Source organism: Hirundo rustica, chromosome 5 (assembly GCF_015227805.2).
Source record: "Hirundo rustica isolate bHirRus1 chromosome 5, bHirRus1.pri.v3, whole genome shotgun sequence".
NCBI lineage: Eukaryota > Metazoa > Chordata > Aves > Passeriformes > Hirundinidae > Hirundo > Hirundo rustica.
In genome coordinates, this window is record NC_053454.1 from 46,980,868 (window position 1) to 47,004,389 (window position 23,522).

Sequence of the window (23,522 nt, forward strand, 5' to 3'; positions counted from 1 at the left end):
TTTTTTTTTTTTTTTTTTTTCCTTCCTTTTTTATGTTGTGGCCATGTGATCTCAGCTGGAGCCTGAGATGTGGCTATGATTGACAGCATCCCTTAAGCAAGGGACAGTGAGTGAGGAAAAACTGATTACCTTCACATTATTGTGTGATAATTAAAGCTGTAATCTAATTAACCTTCATTGCCATCATGTGGTTCTTTTGAGAAAACCATTTCTTAGTGGCATTCTCTTGCTTAATCAAAATTGCAAGGAAGTGGATAATTCTGGGCTAGGACTTACCTATCACTTACCTATCACAAGATGACTTGCCATCATCTTCATTACCTCTAGCATTACTGGTTTTTATGTATTTGTCATCCTAAATTTACACTGGAATTACATATTTACCTTGGAAATACAAAGCTATTTAAGTCCTCTGAAATTTTATTTGCTTAGGAAGAGAGGTTTTTAATGCCTAAAATGGGGTGGAAGTATGGGGAATTTAGGAAGTACACTTTTCAAAAAACTAACTTACAACAACTGATCTTAGTAATGTGATTGTAGTGAAACTTGTCTTGCCATACCTTTTCTCTTACAGTTAACATGATTTTAAATGATGTTTCCCTTACTGAGGCCACTTCTGTCTTCTTCCCTTTTTTCCCCACTGTTTTCTCGAGGATTTAAAGATGCAGAGAGGGATTCCTCTGTAATGATACCCTTTATTCAGACTGCAGCATGCTGCTTTCAAATTTAGGTTGCATTGCCAGGATCCTTCTTAGCTAAATTCTGCCAGCCAACTTTAGATTTAGTGTCAGCAGTCGGGAAAATAACTCAAAGGACTTCAACACCACAGATACCCTGCTTGGCAGAATTCAACACTGGGGGTTCCAAAGCAGGAAGAGGAGAGTTTGAGGGTGTGTAGTGTTTAGGAGGAAGTGAAAGAAGGAATAGGAAAGTGAAAAAAAATTGTATGAAAATTACAGTTGCACATTTTCTAGTGAAAGAAAATTCCTTGTCTGCTGCTTTTTTTTGTTTTGTTTTATTGTTTGTTTGTTTGCTTCTTTTAGTTGTGTGGTGGTGTGTTTTTTTGTTGTTGTTGTTTTTGGGTTTTTTTTGGGGTTTTTTGTGTTTTTTTTTTGGTGGACAAACAAACAGGAAAGAGGTCATGAAAATCATGATATCTTCATGTAACTAAGATGATCCTAGGCATAATCTTTTCTGTACAACAATGTAGATTCTGTCAGGTAAAGTCTGCAACTTGTTTTTATTTTTATAAATCACAATACATGATTATGTAGCAGCAAAAATCCCCCAGAAAACTCTCACAAAGAGTGCTAGTGTTTCTGCTTTTAGCACTGTAAATTCCAAAGAGAAGTACATTGTGGTTTTGTTCTGTAGGTGATATTTAAATAGAAAAGGATGTGTCATTAACATTATCACACAATGGCACATTTCAACCTACCTGCTAAAGCTGAGAAGAACAGAAGGGTTCAGCTGTGTATGAACTTTATAAAGGGAAATCACTATATAAAATGATAGAGTAATACATTTGAACTCTGGGGTAGGATTATGCTATCACCTTTTTTCAGTCCAATAATGCCAGAAGGAACCTTAAATATTCTACCTATTCTACCCTGCATTGAGCAAAGCTTTTAAATACATGCTTTGTAATAATCTTGCTATTTTAAACCCATAGGGTTTTCTGTTAGTTCAGAAAATAAAAATAACACTGCAAGCACAAAGTACAGCCTGAATCTGTCCTCAGTGTAGCAGGTGGAGCTGATAGAGCTCAGTTGACTTTGTTCTGCTGTCTGACAAGACAGGCTGCCTCCAGGTAAGCCTGGCAGCCTAGGCTGAATGGGTTTTACTATTCATTCTGATGTCTTCCTTGTGGACTGATGTGAATACACTGATATAACAGGCCCAGTGTTAACAGTTTGTCTAATAGGCTCAGTGCAGCTGAATCTTTGGACTTAATCTTGTGGGACTAAACTTTTCATGGTGAAGGTGCAAAAGCATAGGAAAAAAATATTTGTAGGCAAAAATATACCTCATAAGAATTATGCAATGCGAAGACTCAAATACAATTCTAGATATTTTACTTATTGCATCCTGACTTGCAAGGATCAAGTTCTACTCTATACAACTAAGGAAAAGGAGTAAATTTCCCTATGAGATAAACTGATGGAACACAGTATCTGATGGACTTTTTTTTTAAAACCATCTCCCAGTTTTTTATAAAACGAAGGTATTTTAAACTTGTATGACATTCTTGTATATTCAAGTGTATGCAATGTGTCCTTAGCGGCTTGTGGTATACAGTGACTTTAAACTAAATTTTAAAAGGAAGAATTTAATAACTGTTCACATATCTTTAGAACTAGAAGTAATGTTGGGTATCTGTCACAGTGGGAAATTTTAAAATATATTAGATATCTGATGTGTTTATACCTTTGAAATTTTTCTCTAAACAAGTTTAATTCTTGTGGCTATAGCTTGTGACTAAACTTTCTTTGCTTCTTGCCTCTCTCAGGGTGATCTGCTGAAAAGCAAAAAGTAAAGAAAAGAAAAACTAGAAAATCGCTTAAAGGATTTTTAAAAATCTGAACACATGAGAGGAATGTGCTGTTTAATTGTGTTTAACAGAGGCCTAAATTGTTGAAAAAACTTACAGCTTTAGATGTTCAAATTTGTATCTCTATTCTAGTAAATCAGTATTAAGGGCTTGTCTTCCTTTGGTCTTTAACAGAACTAAGATATTTCTAAAAGACCATGTCAGCCTGTTGAGGGCATTCAACACCTGCTGTTTTGCTGTGGGAAACCAAAGTAATAGCTAAAGTTTTCTTTCAGATCTGGGAGTATAATGGCTCTTTACAAATGCTGGTGTAGTAGAAACTTAAATTACACAAGAAGAACAGGAAAAATCTGAATACTCTCAGGAATAGTGTTTAAATTTTTCTGCTGCAGCCTGTTTCTTGTGAAATGGTGAGACCTAGCTGCAGAAGATCATTAGTAATTAATCAGCATTCTGCTGGGGCAGTAACATGCTTTTGCTTTCCTGATCTTAACATTTTGATTTTCATTGCAACCTTAGTGCATATTTCTAGGAACAAACAAAGATTTGCATGGCTGTAGTGTTGCACATGAACTGACTTCCATACATCTGCTGCAAATGGGATTCTTTTTTTAGCAGTGATATTTTCTTATTGTGAGACTGACAATAAAAAATGAAATTCCTGCTAATTATGCCAGAAGTTTTAATAAGTAAGTTATTTATAGTTTCACACTAAGAGTATGCTTCCTCAGTGATATAAATCCACGTGACACTTTTTAGCTCAGAATATGTGTTCTCACGTGACAAAACCATTGATTCACATCTACCCTTAAAAGAATTTTGTTCCCAGCCTAGCAGGGCAGAAGGCCTTTTTCTTGATAAGTGCTTTGACACTGGGTTTGAAACGTTGGTCTACTCTGTTGCAGGGCTATCAAAAAGAAACTTGTCTGATATTTAGTGGTTGTAGGAATGGTTTTCAACGAACCAATTGCAGCAGATCTGGGAGGATGATGAGGGAAAGGGGCAAATTGTTCCAAGATCTAGTATCAAAATTTAAGTGCTTAAATTATCAAGAATGAAAGTATGTAAAGTGACTTGGTTAATGGAGTTTGAGTACCCCTCTGAGGGTACTTATCAAGCCCATTTGGGTGCTGAAAATGACTCTCTGCCAAGCCTTAACAATGCAGATGTCTTTATCTTACTTTGGTTGGAGGAGTAATCCCATGTTTGACAGAAGATAACAGGCAAAACCAGTTCACTTCGTACCAGACCTGGCTCTGCTGGGTAAATAAAACTGGTCTGGATCTAGAAGTAGTGCAATCCATAATGAGGTGATGGGACATTGGTTGGGCTGCTAATCTTATTGAGACATGGCATTTGAGAGAGCCCAAGGAATGCCAAAGGTTCCTCTGTTCTATATCCTGCTACACTGCAATAGTACAAGAGAGAAAACATGACCTCCTTCTCACTTGAATATTAATATATGAGCAGGAACAGCATTTAATCACAGGAAGGAAAGCACTATGCACTATTCCAGACAGCCAATTCCTTCAGTATCCTTGTTCAAGCTGTAGTCAGTTGCTTATGGTTGCGGGGAAAAGGTTACTCTCCCAGCAGTGGTTTAGTGCAGTTATTTTGGGGAGAGGAGAGAGATCAGAAATTAACCTCATTCCTTGGTTGAGACTTCATAAAATATTTATTATAATTGCCTCAACAACTTACAAGGTCATGACCGTTTTGGGTAAAATGAACAGCCTATTTTCCAAAATGGCACAGTAGAATTAGGGCAGAGATTAGAACTGAGATTTCCTGCCCAAGCAGCAGGCCAAAGGCTACCTCAGGAAAGCTGGATCCAAGCATAACTCTTAGCACAAGGAAAAAATTATTTTTTTTCTTTAAAAATGGTAAATGCACTATTTGAGGTAAGCTGTTTCAGTGTTTAATAATTTTTCACCATTTGTTTGGAAAGTTTGCACTTCCTGTAGTTTTACTGGTTGTTGTATCCTTGTCAGCAAATGTAAATACATCATATACCCTCAGAAACAGATCTTTTTCTTCATGTAGTTTTGTTTCAAGTGATAACTAGTGTACAGCCTTCTCTTGGACAGTGGAAAAAGGACCTGAGTTAAAAAAGCTTTTTCTGAGAGGTGTTAAAAATTATAACTTATAAGCCCAAATTTCTGTTATCTTGGAGAAACATTTATTTGCCTAGCATTTAGCTATCCAACTGGGCAAGTGCTGATATGAAACTGGTCCTCTTTTGTGCATTTTGTATAACTCATATAAAAGATTTCCCCCTCATGTGAGTGTGGTATAATTTGGGATATTTTATATTTTTAAAGAGTAAAAAAATTCCTCCAGATCATTATCTGTATCAATGAAAATGATCTGCCATGCTTTCAAAATCATTGCCAAAAATATTTTGAGAGCAGCTCAAGACTTCAACTCAGTGTCCTTATTACTTCATTATTTTCCATGATCTTGTCAATGTGGTAATTGTACTCTGTATGTATGGATATGGGAAAACTTTGAGATGTTTGGTTAAAAGAGCACTGGAAACTGAAATTTCAGTTATTAAGTGAAACCATACAGAAGAGACTTCAACAATCTAGCAATTTGCTCTTTAGTGGGAGCTCCTGCTTGGGAGTAACTGGTAGCAGGAGAACTTGTATTACTGCAATTGCAACTTGCAATATTTATTTGAAAATTACAGTGAGTATTCTAAAAGCATGATATTGAAATACTGCTTTCCTAGTTTTCTTAACAGTGTGAAATTTGTACTTTCAAATTCAATGATTGAGACAAACTCAACATTAGAAACATACAATCAAACTAAAATGTATTTGACTTAAAAACATAGTCAAGCTATGTCAAAGATGACATCTGCTCCTGCTTTGACTTTGTACTTCAATACAGCATATTTTCTATTTCCTTCATACTTGGGAGAAAAGAGACAGTGACTAATACTTCTGTAGGGCACAAGATATCTAAGCAGATGAATAATCTTACTGACATCAGTGGGACTATTTGATAGCTGAAAAGAAATTGAGTTTAATTTTATAATACGCCTTTTCCCTATAAAATATGTTGTATCTTTCTTGATAGTTCTTATGCTTAAATCAGAATAATTTTTCTCAGATAAGCGTTTAAGACCAATCACTAAGGAAAAACTGAATACAATTCAAAATTAAATTGTCTAAAAATGTCTTATGATGCAATGTTTCAAATGTTCCCAGTGAGATTTTGAAACCTCATTTGCCTGAAGTTTGACATTATTAAAGCTGTTAATGCTTTAAAGGTCTATATTTATATTCCTAGTACACCAAGATGCTTTTGATAATGTTTTAACTGAAAGGAACTTCAGATGGTGAGTTGTGTGCAAATTTTTCTTTTTTTCATAATTTTGTATCTCCTCCTAGGCCCCAGGTAACTCTTGGACAATAGTACCCCCATTATCTTATCATGGTGGATTAGCTTTCGGCCCAAGTTGCAGGTATCCTTTGGAGGCATATTTGGAGGAGACCACACTTCTGTGGTTGCAGACGAGCGCTTGCTTCTTTACACAGTTTGCCACAGTGGGAATTAGGCAACTGTGATCTTTAAGTCCTCACACGCTCTTAAACAAAGAGGAAGTCTTAAGGCACCATGCTTGAAAATTAGATCCAGATCTGGTGCATAAATGATATCTGCTGGGCAGCTCCACAGTCCTGGTGTTCATGTATCCATGCTCTATTGGTTGATACAGTGTGAGAAAACTCTCTATGTACTTCTGTTTGCTTTTACTTAAACTTCCAAAGATAATGGAATGTAGTAATTTGTACTAGATGGACTACAGGGATAGAAAAAGGAGTAATTTTCCATTTGTAGCAGATTAAATAAGGCTTTTAGTTCAGTCAAAACATCTTGCAGCTGATTGTTAGAATCAGACTGACACTGGAAGAAAAATCTGAGCTCTCCGAAAGACTTAGATTATCTTAATGAAATATATTTTTCAGTTTCTCTCAGTTGTTGAATAGTTTCAAATTTACAAAAAAATCAGGCTGCATCAAGCACACTGCACATTGAAAATAAAGAAATCATTGCTATAATGCAATAGGGTGACGCTATTTGGTTGAGATAAATAAGGAATTTGGTCAACGTGCAGTTAGAGTAGGAAGGATATTTTGACACTTCCATCTTGCAAATTTAGTAATACATTCCTCTAAGGTTATTTAGATGAAAATATCAGGTGGCACAGTCATATATTTGATAATGAAGTATTATGATTCTTAGGGTTTTTTTTCTTTCAAAAATTTGAAAGAACACCTGACTGCTCCTACTTGCAGATTTCTTATTTTAAAAATTCGTCTGTGGCTATTGAATGTATGTCTGTTTGGTTTCTCTTGGGTTTATAGCATTGTGGTTTCTTAATATCTGTTTTTCCTGCTGCCACACTTTCATAGTATATTCATGACAAATGGCTTGCAAAGTTATCAAGACTCTTTTGTGCGTGTCTTTCATGGCAGAAAACAAGGTTTTTTTGCTGCGTGAATATATATTTTATAAAAATATATTAATTCTGAACTGCTCCTTGCACAGTGAGCTGACAGTTTGCAAGTGACAGGTCTGTTGAATGGCTTTGCAATAGAAAAAAATTTCAAGTAAGCGAATAATTGCTTCATAGCACCTTTCATGTCAATAGGAGCCTTTCCACAGCATACTGTAATCTTTGGACCCAGCCTATATAGCCCATTTAATGCATTTAAAATATTGTAAGGGCATAATTAATTCTTGACCTATTCCTGTGTTCCTTGACAATATCTCCCTTTAAAGTCATAATATCCTGTTATCTGAAGTAGGTTCAAGTAGTAGAGGATCTTGATGTACTATTCAAGATGTTTTTTGTCCTACAGGAACAGTGGGCCAATCATGTCAAAACCTTTTATCATTAGCAGTTTTAAGTTCTTTCTAAAACTGTTTCGGATTTAGTGATCTAAAATATGAATCTGTCATCTTAAAGAGTCTCCCTGTTGACTGACCTTTTCTGTCCCAACCAAAATTTCGTGGGGCTACAGAAGGAGGAGTGAGCATTCAGAAGAAAACTATTACAGGATTTTCACTTTTTACATTAATTCATGTAAAACATGATATAGCCAATGTCACTTCTTATGCTTTGGCAGTCCTGCGGTGGTAGAGGTGACAAAAGCAGAGTGATGCTGGTGTGAAACAAGGCAGGATGGAGTCTAACTATACTAAATGGGAAAGGACAGGACAGAGCAGGATGGGATGCTGTGGTTTGTGATTGCATCATTTTGGTTGAAAATGGTGAGCTTTCCTTTGAGAGTTTTGTGCAGCAACAGGGAAAAAAAACATCTTTAGGATTGGAAAATATAAATATTTGGGCAAAGCCTTAAGAGTTCATTGAGCTTAACAAGGCTAGATCACCTTTTAAATAGGTTTGAGTCTGGTGTTTTCTTTTCATACAGCTGAGTAGGCTTTTCGCAATACCAGGCCACTCTTTGGGAGTTGTCTTTTATTTAAAGAACTTTTCTCAAGTCTTACAAAATATTTTCTTAGGGCCATAGGGGTATCATATTTCTTGCCAATATATCCTAAGTAATTTCCGCTGTGCTCTGTGGAGTTCCTTTGTATTTTTCAAGAACCCATCAGAAGACAAATGCTAAGTTAATCCCAGTATGTTTATGTCACTGACCAGGTTTTAAAGGTAGTTTCAGGGCCAGTGGCTGTTTAGGGAATTTCAGAATAGATGTACAAAAAGATCAACATAAATATTGCATTTTAAAATCATCAGGTATACAGTTGTCAAGTTCTTGATATGGTTAATCAATTGGAGATGACTGAAAATAAGAATGTCGTTTGAATTGAATAGAAACAGCAATTATTTACATGACCAAAAAAACCCCACAGTTGCAAAAGTCTTGCCAGGCATCAGTTCCAAGGATTTGCTAATGAATTATTAAACTGAACTGTGGCCCCAAAAATAGAATTTTTTTTTTTTTTAGAGTGAGAAAATGACATCTCTTGAATGATCTTCAATTGACTTTGAAAGTGTTGTGAGGATATTATGAAGATACTGTCTGATTTGTACATTTCTGCATCAATTGCATGGTTTAAAGTAAACAGAGGTTCCTAATTACGCCTTTGTGCAGCTGTCAAGCTGCTTTTATATTTGTTTAGAGTTATGCTTTCAGTCTGTGATAGAACACCAATTATAACTTGAAATGCACCAAATTATCTGAAAATAATTAGGCATGTGCTAAGTGGAATTTTTCTTGGAACTAGAACTGAGCAAAGGACTCACAGCAAAAATGTTTTCCTAACTGTTATTCCCCCCAAAAAAAATGCCAAAAGTAAAACATTTGGAAAAATTTTATTAATCTGAAGAATTAAATACTATAGTTTCATATTGCTTCTTTTAGGAAACCCAGTCAGATGTGTTGAGCACACAAGTATCTGAGAACCAAAACATATGCACACATTCTCACGCTGTGTACACTGTCCTTTTGCCTCTATGAAGACATATACCAATAAGTTACCAGCGTCTGAAATAATTTTGCTGTACATATAAATACATCACTTTCATTTCTCCTAAGCATAATATGAATTTATTTGCTGTAACCTTGAAATAATAAAATGAAACGTAGCCCAGTGCAAATTTTGAGTAAGAGAAAAATAACAAGGATTCTTGAGGAGACTGTAGTTGTACCATCAATGGGAACAAAATTAACAGGGTGGTGCCGTAGAGAAAAGGATGTCTTAGGCCCCCAGGGAGGCAGCTGGAAATCAAAGAAGATCCTTATCTTCACATAAAAGTGTCTGAGTGAGTGTAGGCAGGCAAGCAAGTGAAGAACACCTGAGGGAGAGAGAATAATTAATAGGTATCAACTTAAGCTGCTTCTCCTTTAAAATGATGGAAGTTTGTAGAGTTCATGGGGCTAAAGAGTGTGAGAGAATTTTGAAATCAGTCCTGATAACTCTTATTTAATGGGGGAAATAAACCTGCTTGTTTTTGGAGAGGCTTGGGTTTTTCTGTCACTTTAACTGTAATTTTTACCTGAAAGTTCACTTGTGATTCTATGAACAATGGCTGGAATTGCTCTGCATGTGGAATTCAATAAAAGATATAATCATAATTCCATGAATCTTCTCCCAGAAGAAGCCCTATATAGTTATTTAAAAATTAAAGTGCAGAATCCCAGGTTTGTCATGGATGGGAGTGCAAATATACAGCTTCTTCTATAACTGTGACATCCTTTAAACCCAGGAAACACAATGCTCACAAGGAGTTTGTTCATTCTCAATCTTTTAGAGAGGCCATGGAGAGTATCAGTGCATCAGGATTTAGGTTTAAAGTCAATGGAAAAGTTAAACTTCTGGCTAATATTTAACTAGCCTGAGCTGGATCCTCTTTCACAATTCATCTTAGATACCAGTATTTCAGCTAAAGTGAAAGTATTTAAGTTTCTTAGAATTTTCTAATTCTTTTGGCTGAAAGAATTGTTTTATCTTTCAGGGGAAAAAAAAAATACACTTTCAGTTTAAAAGCCTGCATCCTTTTTCTAATAGGGATGAAAGCCTATACTGAGACAGCAAGAAAGGCCAGGCCTTGCCCTGTACTTTTTCTTTTTAGTGTTTAGTTTTCCAGTTACTCTCAGTAAATCTGAAATTTTTTAGATGATCAGTAATATTTAATAGGGAAATATGAAATTTTACATACCATTGAAAGTATTTTATTTTTAAGGTTGCTACCAAAGTTGTCAAACCAGCTGGTGAGTTTACAATGCCTTTGATTCCATTAGACCTTCTCGATAGCATAACTCTTTACAGCATATTACACAATAAGCTGCCTGTGCTACAAATTAATCTGTGGGATGCAGGTACCAAACTGTGTGGAACTGTATAGGACTGAGAACCAAGGATGCTGTGTTATATATATATACTAGTTCTGCCTTCCCAGCTATTGGGGTTTCAAATATATCTAGTTATTAAATTAGTGTGTGGTACTCATAACATTAGCTTTTTTAACCCTAATTACTGCACAAATCTCTATTCTAATACTTGTTTTTCTATAAATAGCTATATCCTGTGGTTCAAACTGCAGATACAAAACTTGAACTAGAATTTTTTCTTCTGCCTTGAAAGTGAAGATGAATAACTGACTTTAAGTTCCATCTAGTTGCTTAGATTTGTTCTGTAATTAAATATAATTTAGTCCTTTAGAATACTCTGTATCCTACAAAAGCATTAATTTCCTGAAAAAGACTTTTCTCTATTATATTTTTTGTGTTCTTCAGTGAGTTCTCCAGATGATCCAAGAGATAGAACAAGGAAATGGTGAAGATCAGTTTTCTTCTTTAATAAAAAGTAAATTAATGATAGAAAAAGTACAGATATGTGTAGCAGAATATGTCAAAGATGCATCAGGTGCAAAATGTCTGTAATTCATCAGGAAATGTTATGGCAGAATATACAGATACCATTTTTAGCTGCACTGATAGATCCACAGGTAAACTTTAATAAAAAGTTTCCCTGTACTGGGATAAAGCAGCCGTGATTTGTAGAGTTCTTGCCTGGAATGTGCGACAGTACTGAAACCCATAAAGAGAATAAAACCTCTCCCTAGTGATTTCCTCCTCGTCCCTGTTGCTTCACATATCATATTGTTTAAATTATACAATCTGGAGCAGGTTTTCTGAAAGTGTATGGTTGCAGTTCCGTTAGAATCATGCCTGAGGTAGCTTAGGGGATTCCCCTGCAAACATTGTCTTGCTTGTCTTTTGCTGCGTCTGTTCAGATTAGGAAAATGTTACACTCATTTTAATCTCTTACCGTTTTTGTTGTTGTTGTTGTTTCTTTTTGAGGCAGTAAAATCTCACTTTAATTGAGTATTTAAAATAACACTTAGTTGCTGAGAACGCTTGGGTTCGTTGCAGGGCAGATTTGGTCTGTCTTCTGCAAGCTACAGAAGAGGTAAAACTCTCAGATGGTACAAAGCAAAGTCCTTCACTGATTTCCTTAGGGTTTCATCACTAACTCCTGTACTTCCTACCATCTGTCTCAGGTATTAAAAAGTATTAAAAAAAATTCAAATGAATTCAACATGCTTGTTCTGCAAACCCTTCCTCCCCAGCTTCTATACTTGCTGCAACGGAATTAAATCCAAACTCCTTTGTAAGAAGAGTAATCTAAGTTTCTCAATACAAGGTAATAAGATCCTTTCTATAATTGCTCCAATATAACTAATAAGAATCTTCTTCCTAAGTAATTTAGCTCCATTCTACTTCTGCAGAGATGGATATATAGGCTGATAACCATGGAGATTCGAAAGAAGAATTTTGTTTGGAGTAGATGAAGACCTTGACTATAGCCATGTAAAACATGTTCAATTTCTTGTATTGTCTTTGTGGTGTGGTGGTAGATGTTGTCAGAAGTCCAGTAGAAACTGCATGAAGCAATTTTCTTCAAGTCATACAACATATATAGAAATTTTTCCTTCTGATTTTAAAATATATTTTTAACTGGTTTCTGAGAGTTGTTTTATAGGTAAGGATGAAAGCAGGGGTATTTTTCCAAGTTTTCATCTTAGTAGGTCTACACTGCACTGGTTATGTATGTTTGCTTTTGTTGTGTTAATCCTGCTATTCATTGCATGCAGGACTTTCCCTGGCATAATTTTCCTCTGACAGCCATGAATTAACAAGTAAGAATGAGCAAGCACATCTTATCTTCAGGCAGATAATCAGTCCTACTGTGAAATAGCTGGACAGTCTAGGTGTTAACTCTGTATGCTACAGCGTACCTCTGGGTACAGCTAAATTACACAGTTAGCGATTGAAAACTGTCATGAGAAATGAAATGTCCCTCTGACACAAGCGCATTTAGAGCTAAATAATGTGATCTGGAGATAACTCTGGCATACAGAATTATATTTTGGATGATGCTTTTTGAGACAAAATTGTTCTGAAGGCTCTGAGCTCAATCATTTTGGTTTGTGCATTGGAAACATTCCTTTTAGTGTTGCTGTCTCCCCTGGTTCACAAAGCCGTCAAAAGGCAGAAAAAGCTGGGTGGTTTCTTAATGACACTTCTGAGGTTGCTGTGTGTTGTGTACATATAGACACCTATACACACTTTTTATCAGTGGATACTTGCATGAATTTTCAATACCATGGCACCAGACTGCATGTTATCAGAGTCACGTGTGCATGTTCTTATCTCAAAGCACTTTCTACTTTTGCTGTTTCTCATCACAATATGTAGTTGAGCAGTGGAAGATCAGTGAGACAAGAGCTTTCTGGGCTCTTACTTTAAGCTTTCCTATGCTTCCAGTTGCAATTCTGTGTATAGTATGTTTTCTTGCCTCTGCTGTGATACAGAAACATCCAAGTCTACTTTTTCTGGTGGAAGGGGTGAGTTGTCAACTACAAATGCAGTACCAAAAAACTACCAAATGAGATCAGTTCTTGGGGCAGTTCACAGATTGTAATTACTAAAAATGAAATGAGTCATGCAGGTTTCTCATTTTTCACCTTGAATATTGCTGTATCCAGGATCATTTTTCCCTGAATAGACTGTAGAAAAAGAATGATTAGTCTGACTTCCTAACAGGATACACAGAAGTTTTATTTTCCCTGGTGTGTCCTTGGTAATATTACTTACAAAAATGTCCAATATTAACTTTAGAATAGCCAAGGACAGAAAATCAATGGTTTGTTTAGGAAACCATCCTAAAAGTCTTTGTGATAAAAATATATGGATTAGTTGGTAATTCTTTTTTCTGTAGTGTTGTAGAGTTCACTGTCAAAGTTCCCTTCCACTTTTTATGTACTTTTTCTTTAGCTAGCTTTTTGATTCTTCTTCTAGTATCTCTTCCTAATGTTCTGTAATGTCTATTTTCTGGTAGTAGAATTGTTCCTCGTGGATCACTTATGAATGGTTTCTTATGTTTTTTAACACTGGGCTACATTATTCTGGTACTGATTACGCTGTCAGTGTTGCCTCACCACTGATTTGATTCCCTTGGTTGTGCACACACAGACTGCAGTAATCTTACGGTGCAAAGACCAGTCAAGTCTTTTTCTCATTGTCTGATGAAGATATTGGTGTCTCTTTTACAACTGGTCTTCTTGGCTTTATTTTTAAGGAAGTATTTAGTTATAACCACACAGTCATTCATGTGCTTAAATATCTGCAGTATCTGGGCATTAGCTTCACTTGTCTCCTGAAGAATAAAGACTTGCAGTATTAGAAATACCATCCTTTCCCCCTTCCCCTCTCTAAGTTTTGGTTTAGTTTATAGCTTTATTCTTTCCCATATTTAGCAATAAATCCCTTCTCCCAGATTCTCCTTGACCCTCAGCATTTTTCATTAATGGTCTTTCTAGTTTCCCCTTGACTGATCATCTTGTATTTTTTTAATTGCCTGGAGAACTTTAACCAAAATGCCATTTTTAATCTCATTTTCTGTTTCCAGCATGTATTTTAGTAATCCTCTTTTCTTATACTACTTGCAATTAATGTATCCCATTAGTGTCCCAGCCTATCAATGTGTCATTTGCTCAAAGGATTAATGTCGAAAAATATATTAACACTAATACATAGTAAATGAGAGGGATTCCTCCTATGCCTCTGACTTCAGCACGCTCACTGGAAACAAGAATGCTGCTTTACCTGGAGTCTGAACTAGAATGAGCATAAAACACAAACAAGGACCGCTCATTAACAGATGGTTTCTCCAAGACATTAATTAGAATCTGTTTCCAGCAGTAAGCAATATTTTCCTGAAGTCTTTTGAGAATCCTCTTGTAGTTGTGAGCTGTGTGCTTTATGATGACAGTCTTTGCCAAATAAGCCTGCAGAAGTAAAGGTTAACTAATTATTTAAATAGTGTGCTGAAGTAGCTTTATAGCTACAGTTTTGAGAGGAAAGAGGAGTACAAAAATAGATTTCTGGTGGTCTTGGACCTCTTCAGTTCCGACCAGGCCCTGACAGGAGTAAAATAAGCCTTCAGAAGGATTATGCTCTGTTGCCTTGTAAAAATGCTTTCTTGTGGAGAGGTCAGGTACCCAAGGTACATCCTGGTGCATGCAGGTTTGAGTCAAATCTGTACCTTCTTAGCAACTATATTACAAGATGTCAGAGTAATTTCTATTTCTTGGCCTAGACTGAAAATACACACATGCATGTTCTTAAATGTCTTCTGTAGATCTAACAGGTATTTTGGATGCCAGTAGAAAGGAAAAAATTGGCCTAATCCGTACTTGGGAGTGTTTTACTTGTGGCCATTGCTGTTTCCCCGCACTACAAGGACAACATGCTATCTGTGAAATTGTTGTTTATTTCCTGGGCCAGCCAAAGACTGAAGTGTCAGGATTTTCACTACTCAGTATTTTATATTTATGTTGCAGGAAGATCTTGAAATGGATATATTCTTTTCTAAGCCTTGGTATTTACAGAATAAGTGTCTTCTGTAACAGGAGCAGGCCCTACTCCTGACATTGGCCTGAACTTTGCCAGAGTTTAAGTGGCATTTCACTGCCAACTTTTGGACTCTTTTGATCAAAACACACCTGCGCAGCTTCAGTTTCATAAGCTGTTGGTCTTACAGTTGTTTATCAATAAAATTAGCTTGAACTGCATAAATTTTGTTAGCAATCTGTTAGTTTTTGTACTTACAGATTTTAGAAAGATAAGCTTCCTAATTAAAATACAGAACTTAATTTGTAAAGTAATTGTTTCATTCCTGCATGCTATGGGAAAGGGGGGTCCACAGGCTGCTCAATCTTGCTCCTTGGGAAGAAGATGGCTCAGAGGGGAAAGTGTATGGATACCTGGTGGCAGAAAATAAAGTGCTTTCAGTCTCCCCTTAGTTTTGTCCAGTGAAAGGGAAAAGGACAATAAGCACTAACTGAAATGTCAGAATTTCGTAAGAATTTTTTTTTTTTTTTTTTTTTTTTTTTTAACTGGGAAGGTGATCAGACATTGGAGCAAGTTGCCCAGTCTCCATCCTTGGAGATATTCAAACCAGGACTGTATGCAGTCCTGAGCATCCTGTTGTGGCTTGACCTTGGCTTGAGCAGGCAGTGTTAAAGTAGATGTGAGTAGATCTCCAGATACCCCTTCCAAGCTTGGCGTTTCTGTAATTGCTCCTAGGATGTGCAGAGGACACTTGAATTGTACTTTATAACTGATGAAACCTTAAAATGAATAAGTAGATTAGAAAGCACTAACAGAAATATTAATTTTGTGATGTCTGAGAGCCTTGGTGCATGAGGATGATTTTGTCTGTTGCCTGCATGATCTCATTTGTATTGGAAATAGGAAATAATGGCTTCCTTTTGTCATATGTGTCTGTCTGTAAGACTGTTAACATCAATCCTCAAAAACTGACCTAAATCCACCGGCCATAAATGCTCTGTTCAAAGTCTTTTAAAAGAGTAAGTTGCTAACAGTTGATGATATTGTGAACATCAGGCAGTTGATACCTATAACATTTTGAAACTGTGGCCAAAAAGAGTCCAGTCAGGGTCTGAATTATGTTTTTGCCTTATAACTTTATTCTTGCATATGAGGATTAACGATGGGCAGATAGGAAGTTTCAGCTGTAAGACCCACCGTTAGATATGGTCTAAGCCTTCATTCTAGTTAAGTCAGCATGATTATTAGACCTGGATGGAAAATGAAAATATCAAAATTAAGTAGTAAATCAGAAAAGTTAGTTTGATTGTTTTAAATACTTACTGATGTTATTAATTGATGGTTGGACCTCTTCCCAGACGGTATTGTTGAAAAAATTGTCATTTCTTCCTCTATTATGCAGAGGAAAGAAGATGTACTATCCCCACAACTAAATTAAAAAGTACCTGCATTGAGGAAGGAATTCAGAAGAAGATTGAAGGGTACTCATTCTTCCAAAGTTCATATGTCTTGTATTTGCATGCTTTCACAGATGTTCAGCTTCAGCAGGATTTTGGCTGCAGCAGTACTTTGCAGAGTGTGACAGCATGGGAATAAATGTTTCCATTTCTGAGATTCAAAACTGTCAGTTTTCTGTCAGTTATCAAGGCTTGATACTTTGTCTTGTTTGCAAATGTTGCACAACTCTGATGTAAACTTGAAATGATTAAGAGCCTTGCTCTTCGGCGAATGCCATGATGTATAATTTTTGGAGAGCAGATTTGTGCCTGTCTGGATTTCATGGACAAGTACCACTTTCCATATATTTGGGAATCTGGACTTTTCTTATTATTCTACAAGCAAATAAATTGTTTCCAAGGTCTTCCATCCACCTGTCTTAAAATTCACTAGACTGTGAAACTATGGTGTCTGGGTCTTCTTCAGAACCAGAATGTGAAACGTTGCAGAAGTGGTGAATAGTCTGGATAATATTGGTGAATATTTTTGTAGATGAGGTCTTCATTTTGTCAGTCTTTCAATTTGTTTTATTAAATAGAATTATTTAGTGTGTTAATTTCTTACCTTGCAAAATGACCTGCTGTATGTATGGACCCACATTACTTAGTAAGAAATAATTTTAAGCCAACCTTAATGTGCAGCTTGATATAGATCTTACAATTGCCACTAATTACCTGATACAAAGATAATGCTAAATTTATGATGCAAGTTGTTAACTTGCTGTTAAGGGTGTTAAGGTAATGTAATTTCATGTAGTTCAGTTAGTATTTTGTTGACATTAGGAAGTAATTGAAACAATTTGGAGGTTACTCTTAACGACCAGTTGTTGTCTAGTCTTAACTCATTGCCTGAATATGATTTGACATAATTTTCTGAAACCATAAAATATTCTTAAGTCACTGTGATTGTTCTTGCAGTTGTTTCTTTTGATTGTTATTGCGGCTATTCATTTGTTTAGTTAGGCTTTGAATTTTTTTTCCTTAGAAATGTGAAAAAACACCATTTTAATTTTGGACCTCTGTTGTTTTTTATCATTTATCCATGCTTCAACTCAACTGTCTTTTGTAAAATCTGTTTGACTGTAGACCTTTACAACTTGCATAGGGCCTAAATTCAACGCAAACGTGCTGGCTTTCAAAGAATACTAATTGTGATTTTTGGCCTGTACTTTCCTTGCACAGTTGCTTGTACTTCACTGCTATGTATATGCTCCCAGGACCCTGCTGTCGCATTCTGACTATTTCCACAATACTGCTTTTGGTTCTTTTTCTCTCTGCAGATGTAGTTAGGGTTTGGATCTCGCAATGGAAGTTCTTCTACTTGTTCTCTGGTAATTGAAAGCCAGCACATCTTACGCCATTCACTAAATTGCAAAGCTGTTTCAAAGACCTTGCAGGACTTAAAAGTACCCGCAATCATTATTCTTCAGTGGCAAATTAGAGTTCTTACTGACATCTTTTCAAATGTGTCTGGCAGTACAACCCAGGGGAGACTTCAGTCAATGGCTTTCCTTTGAACAAGGTTCTCTCATGATTGATTTGAACACATCAGGGGAAAAAAGAAAGAAAGGGAATTGTCTAATTATTTTTCCTGAGTGCTAGTAAATTAACAAAAAGAGGGATTATTTAGGAAAAAATGGTGAAATGTATGTACCTAACTCCAAAAGTGTAATCCTGGAAACCGGAAACTTGGTTATTGACTAACCCTGAAAGCAAAAAATCTGAATAGGAACTTCACTGATAATTTCAAGTATTTTTTATTTGTGAGAAAGCACATCTAATACACAGCTTTACTTACTTGGAATATCTCAAAAAGACTGGAAAATTTTAATGGAAATCAAAGCTTATATTCCTTACAGTCCTTATCACCTTGTGGTTGCATGTTCTTGATTACTTTTAACTATTAGCTGCTTATCTTGTGATTATACTTTTAGGTTTATTAAATACATGAACAGGTGGAAGTTGTGACAATATACCTGCAAAATTAAGTAAAAATTAGTTCATGAAGAATGAATTAACTCATTTAACATTTTAGTGAACAGAAGAAACAGCGCTTCCATGTATTTCAGCTGTATAAAGCTTATGCAGGCTTGTTCACATCAAATATTTAGTGAGGTTTCAGAATTCCAGAAAAGCTCCCAAGCCAGCAAGAAGAGTGCTCTGCTGAGGAATGGTAGTATGGGTTTTAACAGAAATGAAGTTTTAATCTCAGCGCAGAAAAGAAAGGAGCTGCCCTTATTTCTAAAATGACATATGATAACCCTTTGTTTAATCCCTGAATGAAGTATAGGAGATAGAAGCAAGTGTGAGGCTGGGGACTCTGAGTGGAGGCAGGAACTGAATAGTAACACCAAACCAGGATAAATAAGAGAATAAAGGTGATATTGCCTTTTTATTTTTTTCTTTTAGTTTATACTACTATGTTTTTTTTTTTTTAAACTGACTATTTGGATTCTATTTTAGGATCCCTATTTCTATAAACCATATAGGAGAAGCCTGAGTGTCTGACATGAGATTTTTAGAGTGCTTAACACTTACATAGAAATGCTACAAAAATTCATCTTCATGGTTCTAATTGATTTCTGGACCTTGCTGCAAAGGGTTTTATAGTAAAAACACTCATTTCACTGACATGATGCCTTTTCTTAATTGAGATCAGGAAACCAAATGCTTCCAGAAAGTGGGATGCTGTGAGCCTATATTAAATTTGTTCATTTATTTCTAGTGTTATGTTAAAAGCTTGTATTGACCTTCTTTACAAGGACTGATATTTAAACGGAAAACTAAACAGTTAATGGCATTACTGAATTATCTAATATGGAAAGATAATGGTTTGTATTCTCTGCAGTCTTGATTACAGGAAAAGTTCTATCATTTTGTATCTATTTACGATAAGAAGCAAACTCAGTTTTCTTCTCCTCCATTTTTTTTTTCCTGCTAAGTGAGAGGTGATTTTTTTTTTTCCCCCAAACTTTTTGATTATTCTTTCTCTACCAGTCAACATTGACCAGAATTATTTTATAGCAGACCTTGTATCAGCACTTTCAAATCAGCTGTTCTTATCCTTTGGTGTTTCTTCCTCAATACGTGCAGTATCAGAGAGAAAATACTTGATAGACATTTATAATTCAAGGTAAAGTAATAACAGTACTTAGCAGAATTTTATTGGAAGGTGTTAATCTAAACCAGAGGATTTTTTTGGTGTTGGCCTAGTAAGTTTGAGTCAGAATCAATAATGTACCTAGATTCCCTCAGTGTGAGTGTATTGCCTTTACTGCAATGTTTTTTCTTCTCTTACTTAAAATACATGCATGTATGTCTGCATGTGTACAGACACACACGTGCACAGACATGTTTGCATTTGAACTACAATACAATTACCAAGACATTGGATCATAAAGGCAAAAAATAATTCCTACAGGTATATAGCTTTTGAAATGAGACTAATGTGGAGAAAACAGATGTAACAGAGCCTTACTGCTTAGGCTCATTCTGTTTCATGACTCCTGTGGAAAAATTGCATGTCTGCTTAGCTGCTGTAGCTATACAAAAGCACAGCCACTGTTTGTGTAGCACAGAACATTTTCTGAATTGTGGAAGGGATAAAAAATTTCTGAGGTTACAGTTCATAAGTTGCAACTATTACATCTAGCTTTTTGTCTTGAGTTTCTGTTTTCAAAAAATAAAAAAATAGGATTTTTTTTTGATTTCTAACAATTTATTTTCCATATGCTATTCATTTACCTTCTAAGTCTGTTCTCTCCGCTCTCTTAGATGAATGTTCTGCTATAAATAGTTGTTACTTTGTTAAGTAGGCATAAATAAACAAATCTCTTCATTAAGTATTTTTATACCAAAATAATCTATAAAAATTCTACGTTTATTACTTGTGGGACTTTAGCTTATTACTTTTTTCAGGACAGTTTAATGTCAGAGAAAACAACCAATAGCACATTAAAATGTGTATAGGATTATGTATAATGCTTAGAATGTAAAAACGTGCTACTTGTATTCCTGTAAAATTTAAAAACTATGAACAAGTTTTTAAGTTCTTGATATCCAAGCTGCTGTTAGATATAAATTCTTTCAGGTTTTGGCAAATGTAGTCTGATCTTTGTGATGAATGTGATGTAAATAGCTGTCAAGACGGTTGAGAAGTTTCCATGTCCTACTGCCTTGTCACTGTAGACAGAACCTTCTCTACTGTCAGTTACTGAACGTCTTGTGAAACTTTCCTGTATGTTTTATTACCTTCTAAAACCCACACTAAAAAAATCAGATTCTTCTTTTCTCTAGCCCCTTTATTAGTGATCTAACCAAGCTGCAGGATTGTCATCTCCATGAATATTTTCAATTATGTCTGTCCAGTGTTCAGATCTAAAGTTGGCTTTGTGGCTGTGTCAGTTGTTTGCCCTAGAGGGTGTGAGATCTGGGTGAGCAATAGCAGTCACTCTACTGGATGTAGGAAAAGTGAACCAGATAAAAACCTTCCCAACTTTATTCTTTCTTTTCCGTTTTATGCTGGTGGGACAGGGTGTGATATGTTGCTTATGTTCTGAAACCTATGTGAACTTTTTGCTTATAACTCTGGCAGCCACAACCATAGTCTAAAGTGGTTTGATGTGAGCTGGATAGATGGGAAAAGGAAGAAATTCTTGGAAGATATGACTGTTCTCCCCTTTACAGGAAAAAAGAGAACCAAACTCTCCACAATTACCCACAGACTTAATTTACAACAGTTACCAAACTCCTTAGAAATCTGAATCTTTGGTGTTTTCTTACTTTATTGCAGATGCAATCAGGCATTGCTGTCAATACCTCAGATGTCTGTGAACAATACTGTTGGCAAAATACAAAAAACCTCACCTCGATTCCATGATCTGAGTACATTTGAATAAAGATCATCTAATCTGGTAGTCTAGTTATAGCACAAAAATCTTAGTATCTGTACAGCATTAAAAATGCTATTATTCAGGTATCAAGGTAAAGCTTGAGGCTAAAGGACCTCTGGCTTATTTCCATTTTGCATCCATGTGCCTTCCTGACTCTTACAATACAAAACACTATATTCCTCCATCCCTGTGGCTCTCTTGTAATTTATTTACCTGGAGAAGATCTGCTTTTAGATGCAGCATCTGGATTTCAATGATTTCCTGCTCTTAGCCAGCAGAATTGACGGAACTAGAAAGAGGTTAAGTCTATTGCCTGAGGTCACACATTGCATGAATGCCTGAGCTTCGATTTAAAGTGGGATCTGGAATATTCCCTTTTGTTTCTTTGCTACTTGCAATAAATATTTGTTTTAAATGTCAGGTATATTTGGGAATAATCAATCTGTATTATATACAAGCAGGAAATTATAATGCTTAACCTGGTATTTGCCAAGTACATACATAGTTCTTGCAAATGTTATCTGTCAAAGCAGTTAGAATAGCAGGAAAATGGTAGAGAATTTTACGGTTAAAAAATTTAAACTTATATAAAGAAATAAAAAATACTGTTAACTGGTAAATGAGGAGACACTTTTTTAATTTCAGAAAGTTATTTATGTTAGTGGCAAATTTAGCACAATATTATTTCTTATAACGTTATCCAAGGGAGAAGAAAATGTTTCCTTTATTCTTGTTCTCAATAATAAATTGTACTCTGTGTTTTACAGAATATGAATTAGAGGATCATACACCTCTGTGTAGCCTTTTCCTGACATTCTGCTTGAAGAATCCATTTTTTAAAAAAACCTAATCATCATGTAAATTGTATATTAGAAGTTGAAGAAATTTAGTCTCTACATCATTGTATTTCACAACTTTAGTTGTAACTAAAGATATGGAAAAATGAGTTTCTCTCTCTAGTTGAGAGATATGAACACTTTTATGATAGATTAAATATTTGTGAAGATGTTTTTCTGTTTCTTCTGTGGGCAAAGACCCCAAATGTGTGTCTCTACAGAGATGCTTTACTTGGTTTGGAAAAAAAAAACATTGATACCATCAACAGGACTCCTAATGTCTCAAATCAAGCTAATCTGAAGTACTCCCTCAAACTAAGAACTGAGATAATTCTGACTGTTCTGAATTTTTCTATTAAAAAAAAAAAGGACTGCCACAGTCCTGTGCAATTATAACTGCAGCTTCTAGACGGAGACAGGTCATCTGCCAAAGGACTCCCTTTTCTGGCTATTGTGAAGTTGTAAAGTCATAAAGCACCTAGGAGAGTAGTTGAAATGACAATCCAGTCTAAATGGAGTAGTAATAATTATGCTCCCAACTCCTGAAATGAACTTCACAGTCGGTCAGCAATAGCACTTAACCACATTAGTTTAAACAGCTCCTGGGAATGTAAAGAAGTCCTCTCCATCATGCCGAGGCTGAAAGAGGAAAGAAGCTGGGTCAGTCAGGCAGAGAGACACGGTTCAATGAAAAATAGCAGAAAGCATTGACAGGAATTATTCTGACCCATGACACTTTTTTATTTCCTTTCTTTTCTGGAGATAATGAAAGGGACCTCTAGAAGGAATGTTTGAGAAGTTTTATATTCTCTTTTTGGCTGTAGAAACAGTGTCATGTTAGGAGTCCTATAAAAAAATAGAAATAGGCTGGAATGATTTAGGAAAGGCCAAAGTGAAATCAAGAGCAGCTTTCTTTACTTTAAGAATCCACTGCCTTGTCCTTGGAGTCCGGCAAAGAAAACAATTTTTTTTCTGTAGAGAGCTCCCTGTTTTCTCCACAACATGTCCCCAGGAAAGATAGGAGTGTTCTCCTTTATTGTAGTGTCCCAGGAGCATGTGATTAGGGAGCAAGGAAGAGATCCTGAAAGGAATATGAGATAGAGCAAAGCATGGACAGGAAAAGCCAAGGCAGCGTCCTGGAGTTGATCTGTGCAGCGAGACGGAATCCGACTGTTGCTCTGAGCTGGCACTTGGAAAAAATAAGCCTTGAATTTGGAGACTGTTCCAGCCATCTTTTATTTTATCCTATTATGCATGAGGAGGAAAACAGCACGGGTTTCCTGCTGCCCTAATGCAGTGAGCCCACAGCCAGATTAAGGTTTTATTGAGATCCTGCTGAAGAGCTGTAGCAT